This window comes from Crocodylus porosus, unplaced genomic scaffold (assembly GCF_001723895.1).
Source record: "Crocodylus porosus isolate Cpor-Errol unplaced genomic scaffold, CroPor_comp1, whole genome shotgun sequence".
Taxonomy (NCBI): domain Eukaryota; kingdom Metazoa; phylum Chordata; order Crocodylia; family Crocodylidae; genus Crocodylus; species Crocodylus porosus.
In genome coordinates, this window is record NW_017728886.1 from 93574545 (window position 1) to 93588880 (window position 14336).

The window sequence follows — 14336 nt, forward strand, 5'->3', positions numbered from 1 at the left end:
GCTAGGAACCTACGTGAGTGGTCAGACCTGGCTGACTGCTCTTCCCAGCAGATGTCTGGAAAGTTCAGGTCACCCATGATGACCACGTGCTTTGACCTAACTACCTCCATGTGCTGACTTAAGAATTCCTGGTCTAGCTCCTCCCCTTGGTTGAGTGGTCTGTAGCAGACCCCCACTGTTAAATCTCGTTCCTCTCAACTGCCTTGTATTCTAACCCAGAGCACTTCAGACTGCCCCTCCTCTGATTCTTTGCTAATTGAGGAGGATGTGTATTCCTCCTTAATGTAGAACGCCTGTGACTAGTTTAATTGGTCTAATAAAAGTTATCACATTTACTCAAAGAACCTTGTCTGCCAATGAGCACTTTGAGGTTAGGTTAACTCAGCAAGGTTTGGGGTTTTTTTGTTGGGGTTTTTTTGGGATCTCAATATTGAATTTCGATGCATAACGCCTGCTTCAACTGAGAGACAAAGCAATATACCTCCTTTTTTAGTCTGATCTTTGGAGTCTATTAATCAAAAGCTACTGACATGAATAATATTCTTTCCATCCGGGTGAATGAACTTTGAATCAGTCCCTTAATGGGAAACTTAACATATGACGAGTCTGCTCATACACCACATGAGTCCAGCTTTTACCATCAATTTAGATGAACTAAGGATTGAGACCAAGATCTCAATTTAGAAGAAAATGTATTATTGTCATCAAATAGGGAAAATAAATTCAGCTTTGATCTGTACCACCATTAAAACAACTCAATGACTTTAATTTTAAGTATTAGGGTCTACTAATTTGAAGGGGTTTTGTTTGGTTTTTTTATATTCAAACTTTATTAAAACAGCAGAAGCCTGGTAGGTGGCTTTATGAACTACAAAATCCAAAGCAAAGCCTGACATTTGGACTTTTAGGCTCTCCATTCAGAACCATGAGTTGCTGCAGAGCGAAGAGAGTCTTGATTTTGTCTGTGAACCTTTATTTGTCCCTTCAAAATTTTAGGTACATATCCATTAAGCTCTTCAGATTAGTCCTTAACATCTCTCAGTCCTTAATTTCACACTGCATTTCTATTTGGAACTAATTGTGAATAATATGCCTCTGTCTGAATGAAAGGAAGGAACCTGCTACATTATATCTTGAAATGTCTGTTGTATGCCCATAAAGCTGAGTGGACTTCCTAGGCATTTTGGAAGAAACCCAAAATATATTAAAGTTAATGAATTTGCTAAGTGCAGAATGTACCTAACCTTTGCAGTGTTTGTAAATTCTCAGAAAAACTACTCATTGGTAAAGCCTAGAAGATTTTGCCAAATTGATTTTAAATTATCTTTGGGTCATGCCAACTTTTGCTTAGAAAATTCATTTGTACTAAAGATTTTTAACTTCAAGAATAGCTGAGTCTGATATAAGAATGTAATATCTGTCTAAGACTTCTAAAGTGGCAAGTGACTTCTGAGTTCTCCTGGTTCTGGGTGGCCGAAGTAGTCTCTTAAATTAGATCTGGTTTTCAGTAAATGGTGATGCCCACGCTTTGAAATTCAGACTCCCTGAAAACATATCAAGATGGGTGTCAAAATTTTGAGGTTGCCAAAATCACTAGACTTCAAAAATCTGACTTATGCCTCAGCTTGCCTTAAAGCTGTTTAAAATTGTGAATTTCTGAATGGGCCAAATACTCTCTGGACAGTTAACCCAAAATGGAGCAGAATGAGAATAACTGTCATTCTTAGAGGGAGTAAATATTAGCAAAAAGAGTAAATAAAGTAGTGTTTCCCAGATTTCTGCTACCTGGGGCACACTTCTTTTCTGGATTAAAAATGGAAGCATACTTGACACATATGCCTGAAAGGGTGTGTATATATGTGAGACTTACCCAGTAGTGTTCAAAGTTTTGACCCCAAGTCCCAGATGAAGACAGCCAATCTGCAGGTTGGATCAGGTCCATGGGCCTGATCCAGCTGCATGGGGCTGACTGAGCCAGTGCCCAAACTCACTGTGCAGAGCTCAGAAATTTGGCGGTGGCAGTGTTAATTGTCACTCCTCCCTCCACTCTCCCCCCACGAACTGATGAATTTCCAGACCCATAGGGAGCTCTGCTGACTGGATCGACTACCAATAAATTATAATTTTTTTCATGGCATCATTTTGCCACATTCTAATGGCACACTAATGAACCACAGTACTTCCTTTGGAAATAAGTGAGCTAGTGCAGTTCTTCATTTACAAAGAAATCTTTACCAAGTGCAGATGTAGTTACATAATACAATCTAAATTACCCCTGTGTTGAACTCCCTCAAGTTGTGAAAAGGCTCTGAATTTAAATAGGGCTATAAAAGTATCCAAAAGATTTAAGGTTGTTCCCATAGTTTGAGTTTACATTTTAAAAGGTTCTTTTTCTAGTTTTCATATTCAGTTGCCGCCAGAAGACTGTCTGTCCACAAGTGAAGAGAACAATCTTTTTGAAGTGACAATAAGACTGAATAAAAAATGCAGTGCTAGTTTGAAAACTATGTAACATGGAAATCCATGTTCTGCATTACAGAAAAAGTACAAACAGAAGCCATGCAAGCTTCTCTGACAGAATGCCTCAACCTTTACCAGGAGGGATGTGGCTCAGGTCAAAGGAGTGGGGGTCATTTTCTTTGCTCATTAAATATTTGGCCTTTTAACTGACTTACAGTTCGTATCCAGACGAGCACGTGTCCAGACGACCACATACTGCATATTCAGCTGTTGATTTTGTGATGTGAAAGGTTTTAAACTAAAGGCCAGATTCTAATACACCTGTGAGGTGTCTACGTGAACACAAGCACATAAGTATGATCTGCTTCCACTCGGCTTGACCCCTAGAAAAATCCACTACTTTATCTACTTCTGAAACATGCCACCATGCTAACCTTAGGACTAAGTCTCAAAAAAGCAAAGAGGAGGAAACCCCACTTTTCCCTTTTGCATTAGCAGTTTTTGAAGGAATGGAACAGGGTGGCAAAGGACTGCATTTAGGTGACACATCTATTTAGGTCACCTAATTGGTGGACTAGGATCTATTCTAGGTGGACTAACTGGTGGACTAATTGGTGGACTAGGACTGGCACTGGTAAATGCCAATCACTGTGATACAAGCTATCCAGTTGCTTAGGTAAATTTGTAATAGGAAGATACATAAATGCTTTTTTTTGACCAAACAGTATATTCGAAGTGCTTACAATGTTGCAGAATGTCTGCTATAACTTTTTGCCACCTCCTCAGATGGGAGTAATAATTTAATTGATTAACATTCAATTGATTTAATTAATTAAATCAATTGCTTAACAAATTAATTGATTTAATTTAATTGATTTAATTAAATTAATGTATTTAATTTAATTAACATAATCAATGAGATATGTATCAGTGTATACAATTGACAGTAATTATACTGGGGTAAGTGATTTGCTGCCTGTGATCTCAGTCCCCTGTGAGGCTTGATCCAGTACATGTGCTCTCTCCGGCTTGCTGCCTCCGGGCCCATACATCCTGTATTTGTTCTGTACACTGGAATAGCTTCAAAAGGAGGAGCGGAGAGTAACCTTTGCCTTCAACCTAATGTTACAGTCTGGTATTTAGGACAGTCTTCTGAGAGGTGGGAACTGTGGGCTTCAATCCCCTCAGGCTGAGACCACTGAATCTGGGTCTTCCCACAAAGGCTTTAACCACTATGCAATTATAGAAAAGGTGTGTACCACCACTAGCTCCACCTTCTTGTCTTTGGATCACATTTCAACAAAACTAATGTGAGTCCCTGCTCAGTTCTTCAGAAGAATACAAGTAGGTTCCTACCCTCAGGAGACAACTTCAGACTCTGGAGCGCACATGAGGGGAGGCATTTCCCTGCAGACATAATTCAGACATCTAAACTCCCTAGATGAAGCAAGAGTTCAGAAGCACCATATGCTTAATGCTTCCTAGTGGGTTGGTCAAGGTAGCTACTTGTTCACTGGGTAGACCTGAGGTGTCTAACCCTCACTTAAACTGTATAAGAAGAGCATGTGACTAATTTCATATACTACAGAACAGCACTATAAATGAGGTGAGAATTTTCTCTCTAAACCAACTAAATTGGGAAATGCCAAATTCAACTTTAATGCTGCATGTATACAGTGGAGTCGCATCTTACGTGGGGGTTACGTGCTGAAGTCAGCGCATAAGGCGAAAATCGCGTATAGTTGAAATCGCCCTTCCCACTGCACTCCTCGCCCCTCTCATCCTCCCCTGCGTCGTCCCGCCAGAGCAGCCAGCTGAGCATGAGCGACCTGCCGTGCCCCAGCCAGGCCGGCGCGTGCAGGCAGTACTGTGCGGTGCCGTACTACGTGCCCTGCCCCGGCTGGCACCCAGCGGCCAGCCCCAGCAGCCGAGCACGTATAGCTGAATCTGCGTAAGTTAAATACGCATAAGATGCAACGCGACTGTGCATAGTATTTGGAGGTTTTCTTCCCTCCCAAATATCTATTCACTTGCCAGCTGTATTTATAGCTTACATGCAGCAAGGTTTTTCTCAGCAAACTGTAACCAAATGCATTCACCGGGGAAAACAAAAACTTTTACTTACAATGCACTTGAAGAGCAAATCCCCCTTCAGGCACAGCAAGCAGTAAGGAGGAACATCCTATCAGTCAAGTAGCCAAATCAACACTGTGATAGTCTCAACTAGCACAAAATAGTTAAGCTGTTCAGTGGCTGAGTTCTTCATTATGACCAACATGGTAATAAAGCAATCACGACTTAGAAATTGAAGGTTACCAACCTAGCAAGATCTGGGTAAATTAAAAAGTGAAGATCTACTTTTAAAAAGCTAATTGAAATAAAGTCACCAGGCCAAGACTAATGGAGAGGTGTTTGAATCAGTACAGGTTCTTCTTTTCAATGCACATCAATTAAGCCATTTAAACTCCTGTACCTCCCCTCCTCAGATTTTCTCCCTTCTATTGCATTCTCCCTTCTGCTTTCTTCCCTGATCTTTCTTTCTCCATCTCATTATTTCATCCTATCCCTTCTCTTCACCCTCTGCCTAAGATGACTATCTGCATTCCAAGAAAATAAGGAACAATTTAATAAAAAATGCATGAGAAGCTATTAAAAAAATACAAACATCTGACAATATTGTATTGGAGATAAAATTCACATATGCATATCCATAAGAAATGTTTAAGAGCCACAAGTTAAATATCTGCCAAAATGTTCAATTTCACTGAAAAGAGAACATATTTTCTGTGAAAATTGTTATAGAAATTACGCTCTATATTTCAGCCAGCTCTTAAGTCCAGTATCTGAACATGTGCATCATTATAATTTGAAATGTTGGGTTTTTTTTAATCTGTTTCTTTTTTAGTTTCCAACTGGATCTAGGCCTGGGACATATCTGGAAATAGGCGTGTCATTTACCCTCGCCCAGAGGACCACCTCCAGAGCTCTGTCTCATGCCCTATTGTCCCCAGGTTCTCCCAGCTACCTCTGCTTTTCAGTGTGGCAGCTGCTCTCAGCAGGCTTGCCCCTCATGATTTTAATCCTCTCCCTCTCTTTATTCCAAGGTAACTTTGCCTCAAGAACCTTATTTCCCTTCTAGATGCGTGTGGTACAGCCCCATTCCCATTCTACGTATTATACCAATGGAACTTCAACAGCTCTTTACACTGTTATAAACCTTCTCCACCTCTCAAATTATCTATCCGTGCCTCTCAACATCTGTATTACTGACCTGTAGCTTCCCAACTCCGTTGCCAAGACAATACTTAGATGAACTATTCGAACTCTTTTTTTTTTCCAGCTGCCCACTCCCTTCAGCATTGCTCCAGGTGCTCTACAGCTTCCCTTTGATAATACTTTCCAAAGCTGCCTCTCTCAAAAGTCCTCTGGGAAATATTGTGGCAACACACTGTCTAGCATGATGCTATCAAAGACTTCCAAACAGGAAAAGTTTTGTGAAGAGAAGTTTTCTAATGGAATTGGCATCACAGCTCAGTAGAAAAAGCATTGTAATAGCCTTCTATTTTTTCTTTTGCTCTAATCATAAGCTTTTTCCTTAGCACTTCAAAGCAACTCTCTATTGCTCTGTTACTCTGAACTAAAGCTCAGCAGGGTTTAACTTTTCAAAACAACACAAAGGAAGTTCTTAATTATTCATTATTTTTCCATTTTTCAAAACACATACCAATCTCAAATTCTTTAAACAAAGAAAATCTCCTTTTATATCTCAGCATTTCCTGTTGCTGGAATTGCACAGAATCAACAAGCAGCAAAAGAGACTGATGTTGGGGCTATCCATCAGTGTTAGGCAAAGAATTTACTATACCTGTACTACCACCAATAAGAAGACTGAATGATGGGGTATGGTATAGTTGGACTTTGTTCTGTTCTTAATTCTGCTAATGAGTTACTGGGTAATCTTGGACAAATCAACTAGAGGGATGAGTACAAATGACCAGTAATTTTGGATACCTCAGTGGTGAGGTGTCAAACACAAGGTAGCCAAGCTGCAGTTTTCAGAAAATGCAGACTATTTGCACCCCTTAGGAGTAGGATCCACCAAAACTTGAAGCCTGAAGCTTTAAAGTTTCTCCATTTTCTAAAATGAAATGTAAACATCTCCATTCACCTTTAGAAAACTTCAGAGTTCATTTTCTTGATTCAGCAAATATTATACAATGAGTCACTGGCAGATTTAGGTCTAGAAGCTTTTCAGCCAAATTCTCAGTTGGTAAAAAACACTGAATTTCCAAAGTTGTGGCCATTATTACTTTGCTTTCAAGCTTAAAGAACAATAAAGTCTAAATTAATCTGAGCAAGCTTTTGTAGCTTTTAGTAGTATATCCTAGAGCCTTTATTTTCAAGGAAGCTTGAAATAACTTTTCTCAAGCTCCTGTAGTTAAAGAAAATTAACTCACTGCATGTAGTCCAATATCAAACCTTCTACACTAAAGCATGGTTTAAAATCTATAAAAAGTTTATAAAGCACTACACTTAAGATACTAAACATGAAGTATACATAATTTTCTTGATTTGATTTAAATTTTGAAAAATATACCCAATTGCTGAATTACTAGGTGCCCTGAAGAGGATAAAGTTATGCTGAGGCCAACAGTAAGAGTTACTGCTAGTCTGGATGCCTGCATGGAATGGCTGTAAAGCACACAAGTCCATGTGACATCCCAATCACCGTTTTTATGAACATTTTCCTATTTATTAATAGTAGCTACTCTAAATTCTCTCAGGTTTTATGCCAGCTGTCAATTCTGGGTCTGGTATGAATATGAAATACATTAAACGTAAGTTCAACTGGAAATGATGAAAATAAAAGATGAAGAGAAAGTACAAGCATATGCCAACACGGCAAGTTCATTGCAAACAAACAATAGGGCAACTGAACATATATATGCATTCAGTAATTTCAAAGGTTTGGGTGAACTGCTCCAGCAAATTCCATCTTGAAGAAACTAAAGCAATGAAAGAGGTGGTATCAATCACAGAGAAGAAAAGCCAACGATTTATACCTAGGGGACAGTAAGAATATTCCAGTAATACCGTGGAACTACTGTATCTGCTCCCTAGCTTTGAGCATTCAATCAGTTTCAGGCAAAAGAACATATTACTCTCCTTCTCTATATATTTGTCTGTGGTTTGTATTGTCACTTGTTAAATGTATTATGACTCCTAATGTGTCTACATATACAGCTCCCTAGTCTTTCCCCCTTTCAGCATCTAAGATTTAAAAAATAAATCACCAATTATATTGCAGGCAACAGCTTGTGGAACATGAAATGCAAGGCAGCCTATGGTATTTGGAGACAAAGGGAGCATCTACATGTGAACTAAGGCACATTTACTAATGCTCATTAAATTTAGAACTTCCATTATGAGTTACTAAAGAAATGGGCATTAGGCTGCCTTAATGCGCAGTAACAAACGGACATGATACTTAATGCACAGTAGCCTATTTTATTGAGCATTAGCATAATCACACTTTTTTACGTGATGCTTTGTTGTTCAGTAAAATAGGCTACTGTGCATTAAAGCGTGCATGTTGATGTGCCCAAAGTGATTCATAATGCACGTTACTCACCTTTTCTTACTTAATCGTTCAGGAAAAATATGGAATTGGTAATTATTAAACAAACTCAGGTGATACCTTTCTATTTAATTAGTTGAGTTATTATATCTCAATACCAAGTAAAAACTGATCATCGCAGGTAGTGTTGGCCCACATTTTAGCTTAAAAATCCAACACCAGTTTTGACACTGGAAAGCAGGAATGTAGGTATGAACAGAAATGTGGGTGGACTCTATCCTGGTGTATGAATAATGACCAAAGTATTTATACTGCAAATAACTTAGGACAGGCACAGATCCAGGTGGGCTGTGGCTATCCCACATCCACATGCCCCTGGTAGAAGGAATTAATACAGTGGAAAAGCTGTAAAATGTAGCCTTTGTTGGCTGTAGATCAGAGAGTCTGCACCCTGGTCTGGTCCTCAAGTGGATTCTCTTTTTCTGGGCTTCTTTCTAGTCCACAATAGTTTTATGGATCATTTCAGACATGTGTGAGGAAGAGCAATGGCCCAGGGTACTAACTGAGTGCTCAAGGTCAGGGAGAAGGGGGGAGGGAGGAGAGGAGAACTGATGAACAGGAGCATGGGTGAGGGGAAGCAAAGTCTTACCTGGGCTGCAGCTGCTGCCGCCACTGATCAGCATCAGCACTATCAGCTGTCCCATGTCTGGGCTTCCTCCAGATCATGATGCTCCATTCACTCCCTCAATATACATAAGTATTGGAAGCAGAGTTATGCCTACTGTGACAAAGGCTCCTGCGGATGGGGGCAAGGGTTGGCACTAATCTGTTTACCCAACTCACCTTCTCCCTGCCACACTGTTTGGTGCAGTACTGCCATTCTCTGCCCAGCTCCTGCCAATGCAAAGGCTCCTGATGTGTGGGAATGGGGAGTGGGGAAGGGAGCATCATTCTTACTGTAGTCCCTCACTTCTCTCACAGATACCCTGCTGAGTGTAGCGCCACCCTTCCTGGCTCCTGTGGCCAGGCAGGGTTGCCCCTGCTGAGGCAAAGACCCCTTAACAGTCATCACCTGGGACAGGTGCTTCCTTCACCCTGCCTTCGTTAAACCACTGAGGAAAAGACTGACAGGCAACATAATAAAGCTCAGCAGGCACAGTGAGACCCAAATGCCTATCAAAGGAGGAAATCCACATGAAAGAGAAAAGCTTCTTCACACCAGCAATGTAACAATAAACACGGACATCCAGGGCAGCTGCCCCACACAGGGGCAGCAGCAACTTCTGGTGCCACTGCTGCTGCAATTGCAATCATCTGGCTGTGGCAAAAGCTGCTTTTTTTTCACCCTCCACTACTGGTGCCCCTGTCACCTAGCTTAGTTACACTACTACCTCATACTGCCCATAACCGGGACAGTACTTGTCAAAGGCATGCATATTTTCTGATGCTTCCTGAAAGGAAGTTGAAATTGATCATGAATTCAAAGATGTTAAGAGACAATTACCATCATCTAGGCTGACTTCCTGTATAATGCAGCCCTCAGAATTCTTCTGGTAATTCCCCACCCATCAAGACCTGCTCTACGCACATTTCCAATACCAGCCATGCTTAATCATCATTCAACAGACAGCCCACAAGTCAAGATTTGGCTAGCCCTTGTGCTCTGAGAGTGTGCTAGTAATATATTCCAGTGCAGCAGCTGGGGGATATTATTTAGCATGAGTGACTAATATTTAAAGTAATCTGAGTTGCTCTATTTGATTTACAATGTTCTGTGACAGCCTTTATTTTCTGATGAAACCACAACCTGCTACAGGGGTGGCACAGCTGCTAACATGCTGCGTTATTAGTGGATTGAAAAGCTACCCACAAACATGCCTTTCTTACACAAAATACATGCATAATATCTTATTTCTACCCCCTAAAAACACGACTGTATTAATCAATACACCAATCTAGATAAATCCACATTTATCAGTAAGCCCTTGCATATAAGACCACCCCGCTGGGTTTTGGACAGAGTCTAAGGAAACACACTTCCGTCATAGATCTTTCTCTCAAGAAGCTGTTTACCAGCACTGCCTGGCACTCCTAGAAATACAATGCTGCATGGGAACGTCATCAATTCCCTGTAGAAAACTACCATATTACTCTGACTCTAAATAATAACGCTATTTTTTCAATGCATAACTTCTGCTCTTTATAGCTTTTAATGCCAGTGCTTCAACAATGGAATGTATTCTAGAATGCACAGTCATTCAGTTTTCTACCATCAAATGAGGGCACAGAGGCAATTCAGGAGTATTAGAGTATTAAGAATTATTAGGACTACCTTTGCCAAAGCAAGAAGCAATAGTATATGTTCAGCTTAAGATACTTTCCAGAAGGTGGACGTGCATCACCTTGTGAAGATCCAATGCCTTTTAATAAGGTATTTCAAAAAGGGCACCAAAAATGAAGGCACTTAGAACTACCACTCACTTTTGAAACTCTTGGTCTACATAGCTATCTCTTTTTTTAACTGACATTAGCAAGAAAAAATGAGAATTTCAGAACCTTTCATTAACTGCTCTTGGCAGAAGGCCTCTGTTGTTTCAGGTCAAACTGAGTTTTTGTACCACCTGCACAGGTAATATAACAACTAAAACAAAATTATGTGTTTTTTTCTAGGAACAATACTGGAAGTTTAAGCAGATGCAGGTCATGTGTATTAAGTGTAAAATGAGACCTGGCAAAGGTCACTCAAACTGAACAACCTCTCACAAGCATAACTGTGCAAAGGAGACTGTTCCTGCTCTAAGGAAACTAAAACCCATACAAATCCTACCCTATCCAAGGAAGAAAGGCTGAAAGCCATGGGATTCTTCAGTCTGGAATAGTGCAGGCTCAGGGGGGACCTGGTGGCTACCTATAACTACACAAGGGGTGTGTATCAGGATCTGGGAGAACGTCCGTTCACCAGAGCACCCCAAGGAAAAACAAGGACCAACAGTCATAAACTCCTACAAGACCACTTTAGGCTGGACATAAGAAAAAATGTCTTTACTGTCCGAGGCACCAAGACCTGGAATAGATTCCCTCCAGATGTGGTGCAGGCACCTACTCTGGACTTATTCAAGAAATGCTTGGATGCTTATCTTGCTGGGGTCTTTTGACCCTAGCTGACTTCCTGGCCCTGGGGCAGGGGGCTGGACTTGATGATCTTCGAGGTGCCTTCAAGCCCTAACGTCTATGAAATCTATGAAACACAACCACCGACACATTCCTTTGGGAAACACCTTCAGATAAACCAGCCATAGACTTCTGCTGCTAGTTGGATGCAAAAGAAGACAAAGGCAGGAGTTTCCACAACAAAGTTCTGATGGAGCTTTACTGCTCTATGCTAATTTTCTGTTTGCTGAAACCCTATTCTTTCATGTCCTTCACAGTCTTCACTTCAGCTTCATTTTTCATCTGTCCTTTACCCCTCACCATTTTCCCTTCAGTGACTCCTTCTCCACTTTTCTTTCCATTTATCTTGTCCCTTTTAACTAAAGCAAACAAACTTTAAAGAAAAAAAGCCAAAAGAAAACAAACCCACCATCACTTAAGTAAGAAATCTCATTTTTTTGCAATGCCTGTATAGAATGTACCCCTCCCACACATTTCATTTACCTTTCTATTTAAACAATAATGTCTTTGGATCACTGTAGAGTGCCTAGCACAATGACAACTCATTCTTGTTTGGGGTTTTTATGGCACTACAGCAGTAAATGTCATTCCTAATGATGAAATAATAATATTAATAGTGACGGAAGAGATCCACATACAGCATGCCTGACGAGCCAATAAATAAAAGGTCAGATGAAAGTGGTGGTGCCCTTGGTCTCTGGTGTCTTACTACTGGAGTAGGACAATCCTGTTGGGAGGACTAGCGAATCCTGTTAACCATATATGCCTAGTAAGTGCTGAAGCCACATTTCAACCGCCTTCATAAAACACAGGGAAAGAAGTTTATGCAAACTTATTCAGTTCAAAGTAGTTCTCTGAAAAGTATGTCAGTAAAAATAGCTTCCAGGCAAGACTGCAATAAAACAGAGGCTAATTAGATATAACAACTGATTCTTGAGGTCAAATGAAGTTACACCAGGGATGAATTTAGCCCAGAATATCCACACTTACCCATGTGAGACTTAACTCAAGACATAGAAAAATATGTGGATCATATCACACCTTCATTCTTCCTAATGCAAAGCAAGAGGACTAATGAAACAAGTTACCTTGTTAAAAGGATAGCATCCATTTGAAAATAACATTTCTGGCTGAACATTCTGTGCCTAACGTAACACCCCTGATTGCTATAACTGGCAGAAGCTACTTGACATTTTTCCCTCCCTCCCAAAAGTTCTTTTATTCCTCTGCACACTTTGTGCTTTGCCAGTCCCACTACTTCCCCTGTATCATCACAAAGGGTTGGCTTTTCAGGAAGTAAATTTGGCCAAGAAACACAATTTCCAGGTCAAAGAAAAAAATAATTTTTCCATGATTGATTTCTGTCCAAATCAGAAGGGTAGAGAAGTGCAGGGTCCCAGCCCTGGGGAAGCCCAACCGGAGTGGATGCCCCAGAGCTGCCAAACCTGGAAGTACCTGGTCAGCAAGCTAGGAAGATAGGCAGGTTCCACCAGAACTTTGTCCTGGCTTCAAGACATGCAAAAGTTCCACAAACAAGATAGCCGAGCCCTAGTGAACCAATGTGTTCGTCAGGAAATTTCCTTTATCTCTGTAAGCCCAAGTTCTATTGACCTTCAGTGGGATTTATGCTATCAACAGTCATGGCATATCTGAAAGTATGTCTGGATACTGTTAAATCACACCAAATCAGGTAACAAAGGAAGACTGGAGCAAAGGAATACACTTAGAATACAAGCCATTCTTATATATTCCTTTAATACGTATTTTTTTCTTTCTTTATTAAAATGCATTTGAATTCAGACATACAAAGTATACCTGACAACTCCTCAACCTTAGTATTTTTAGACAGTAGATTTCTTATGGAAGCTGTAATGGAAGTGGATGGTGAAGAGGGATTTTAGGAAGAAAGAAGCAAATCTGTCAAAGAAGGATGTTCCATGTATTAAGACTTTTATGAGAGAAGGAGACAAGTGGCCAAGGTTAACTTCACTTACTGAGGAAGCAGCTTGAATAAGGCGTTTTTGAATGATCTCTAAGCAGCTGACAAGAAGCTTGTGCTTCATGAAAAATAAGGAGGTAGTGGAAGGGCGTGGTGAAGAAAAGAGACAAATAAACAGTGTGACTTGACCTCGGCTGCCCATGACACATGACGCAGAGGGAAGGAACAGCAGCCAGAGAAGGGAGGGAGAGCTCAGTCTCCAGCTGCCAATTCAGAACTGATTTGGCCCTGGAAACAAAACGTATTTAAAAGGATTCCAGCTGCTGTTGCAGCCCCAGCAATAAAGGGAACCCAGCTCTGATCTATGCTATTACCTTTCCCAGAGGCCAACATCTTTCTACAAGAGCACCTGGGAAAGAAAGATCTGTAACCAGGAAAGAGAAGGCCTGCCTGGGGACACTGGTTCAAAGTCCCCATTTTGTGCAATTCCATTATGATCCATCAGTTCTAAGGACAAGACTCACTGTATTTGTCCTGGGAATAAAACTCTGCTGCAGAACAGCTTCTGCAAAGAGAGATTTCCACCTAAAAGCTATTCCCTGGATTTTGTTACCAGAGACAATCTGGCCAGCTGCTTTTTGTCTGGGTCTAAACCTGACCCTTTTCCTGGGGCTTGGCTTCACTAGTAACTCAAACCACTAGCAAGACATAAACCTCTCCATCTTCATTTGGCCACTCCTAATGTATCTCTGTAAAAACTCTCTATGCCATATTTTAGTGTCCTACAATCAGAGCCACACCCACTCCCCCATATCTCAGGGGCAGAATTAACAAGACCCATCTGCCACAACCAGGTAGCAAGTTTATCTCTTCAAGATACCATATCTATCCCTAGGTTATACCCAGGTCCCATGGCTTAGCAGGAACTGGATTTTTTTTCCTAGAAAAGCTTGTGAAGGATTAGGTTTCTCCAGTACAAAATTAATACCTTCAACCCTGTAAAGACTTGTATATTGTTGCAAAATATCAGTTTATTATAGGCTATCATGGCACAGATGGTTACCACCGCACATATTAAACAAAGGAACTCTGCAATATGATGCATTTCTAACAAAGGGGGAAAAAATCCTGCATTTTTAATATACAAAGTGCATGGTTCATTTTGTTTTGATTCAAGCTAACGTGTTT

The 14336-nt window shown here is 40.6% G+C and overlaps 1 protein-coding gene across 1 annotated transcript in view; it reads right to left on the minus strand.

The window, feature by feature from the left end:
* Window positions 1-14336, minus strand: part of TPK1 (thiamin pyrophosphokinase 1) — a 539620-nt gene that overhangs the window by 422384 nt on the left and 102900 nt on the right. The gene's annotated exons all lie outside the window — the stretch shown is intronic.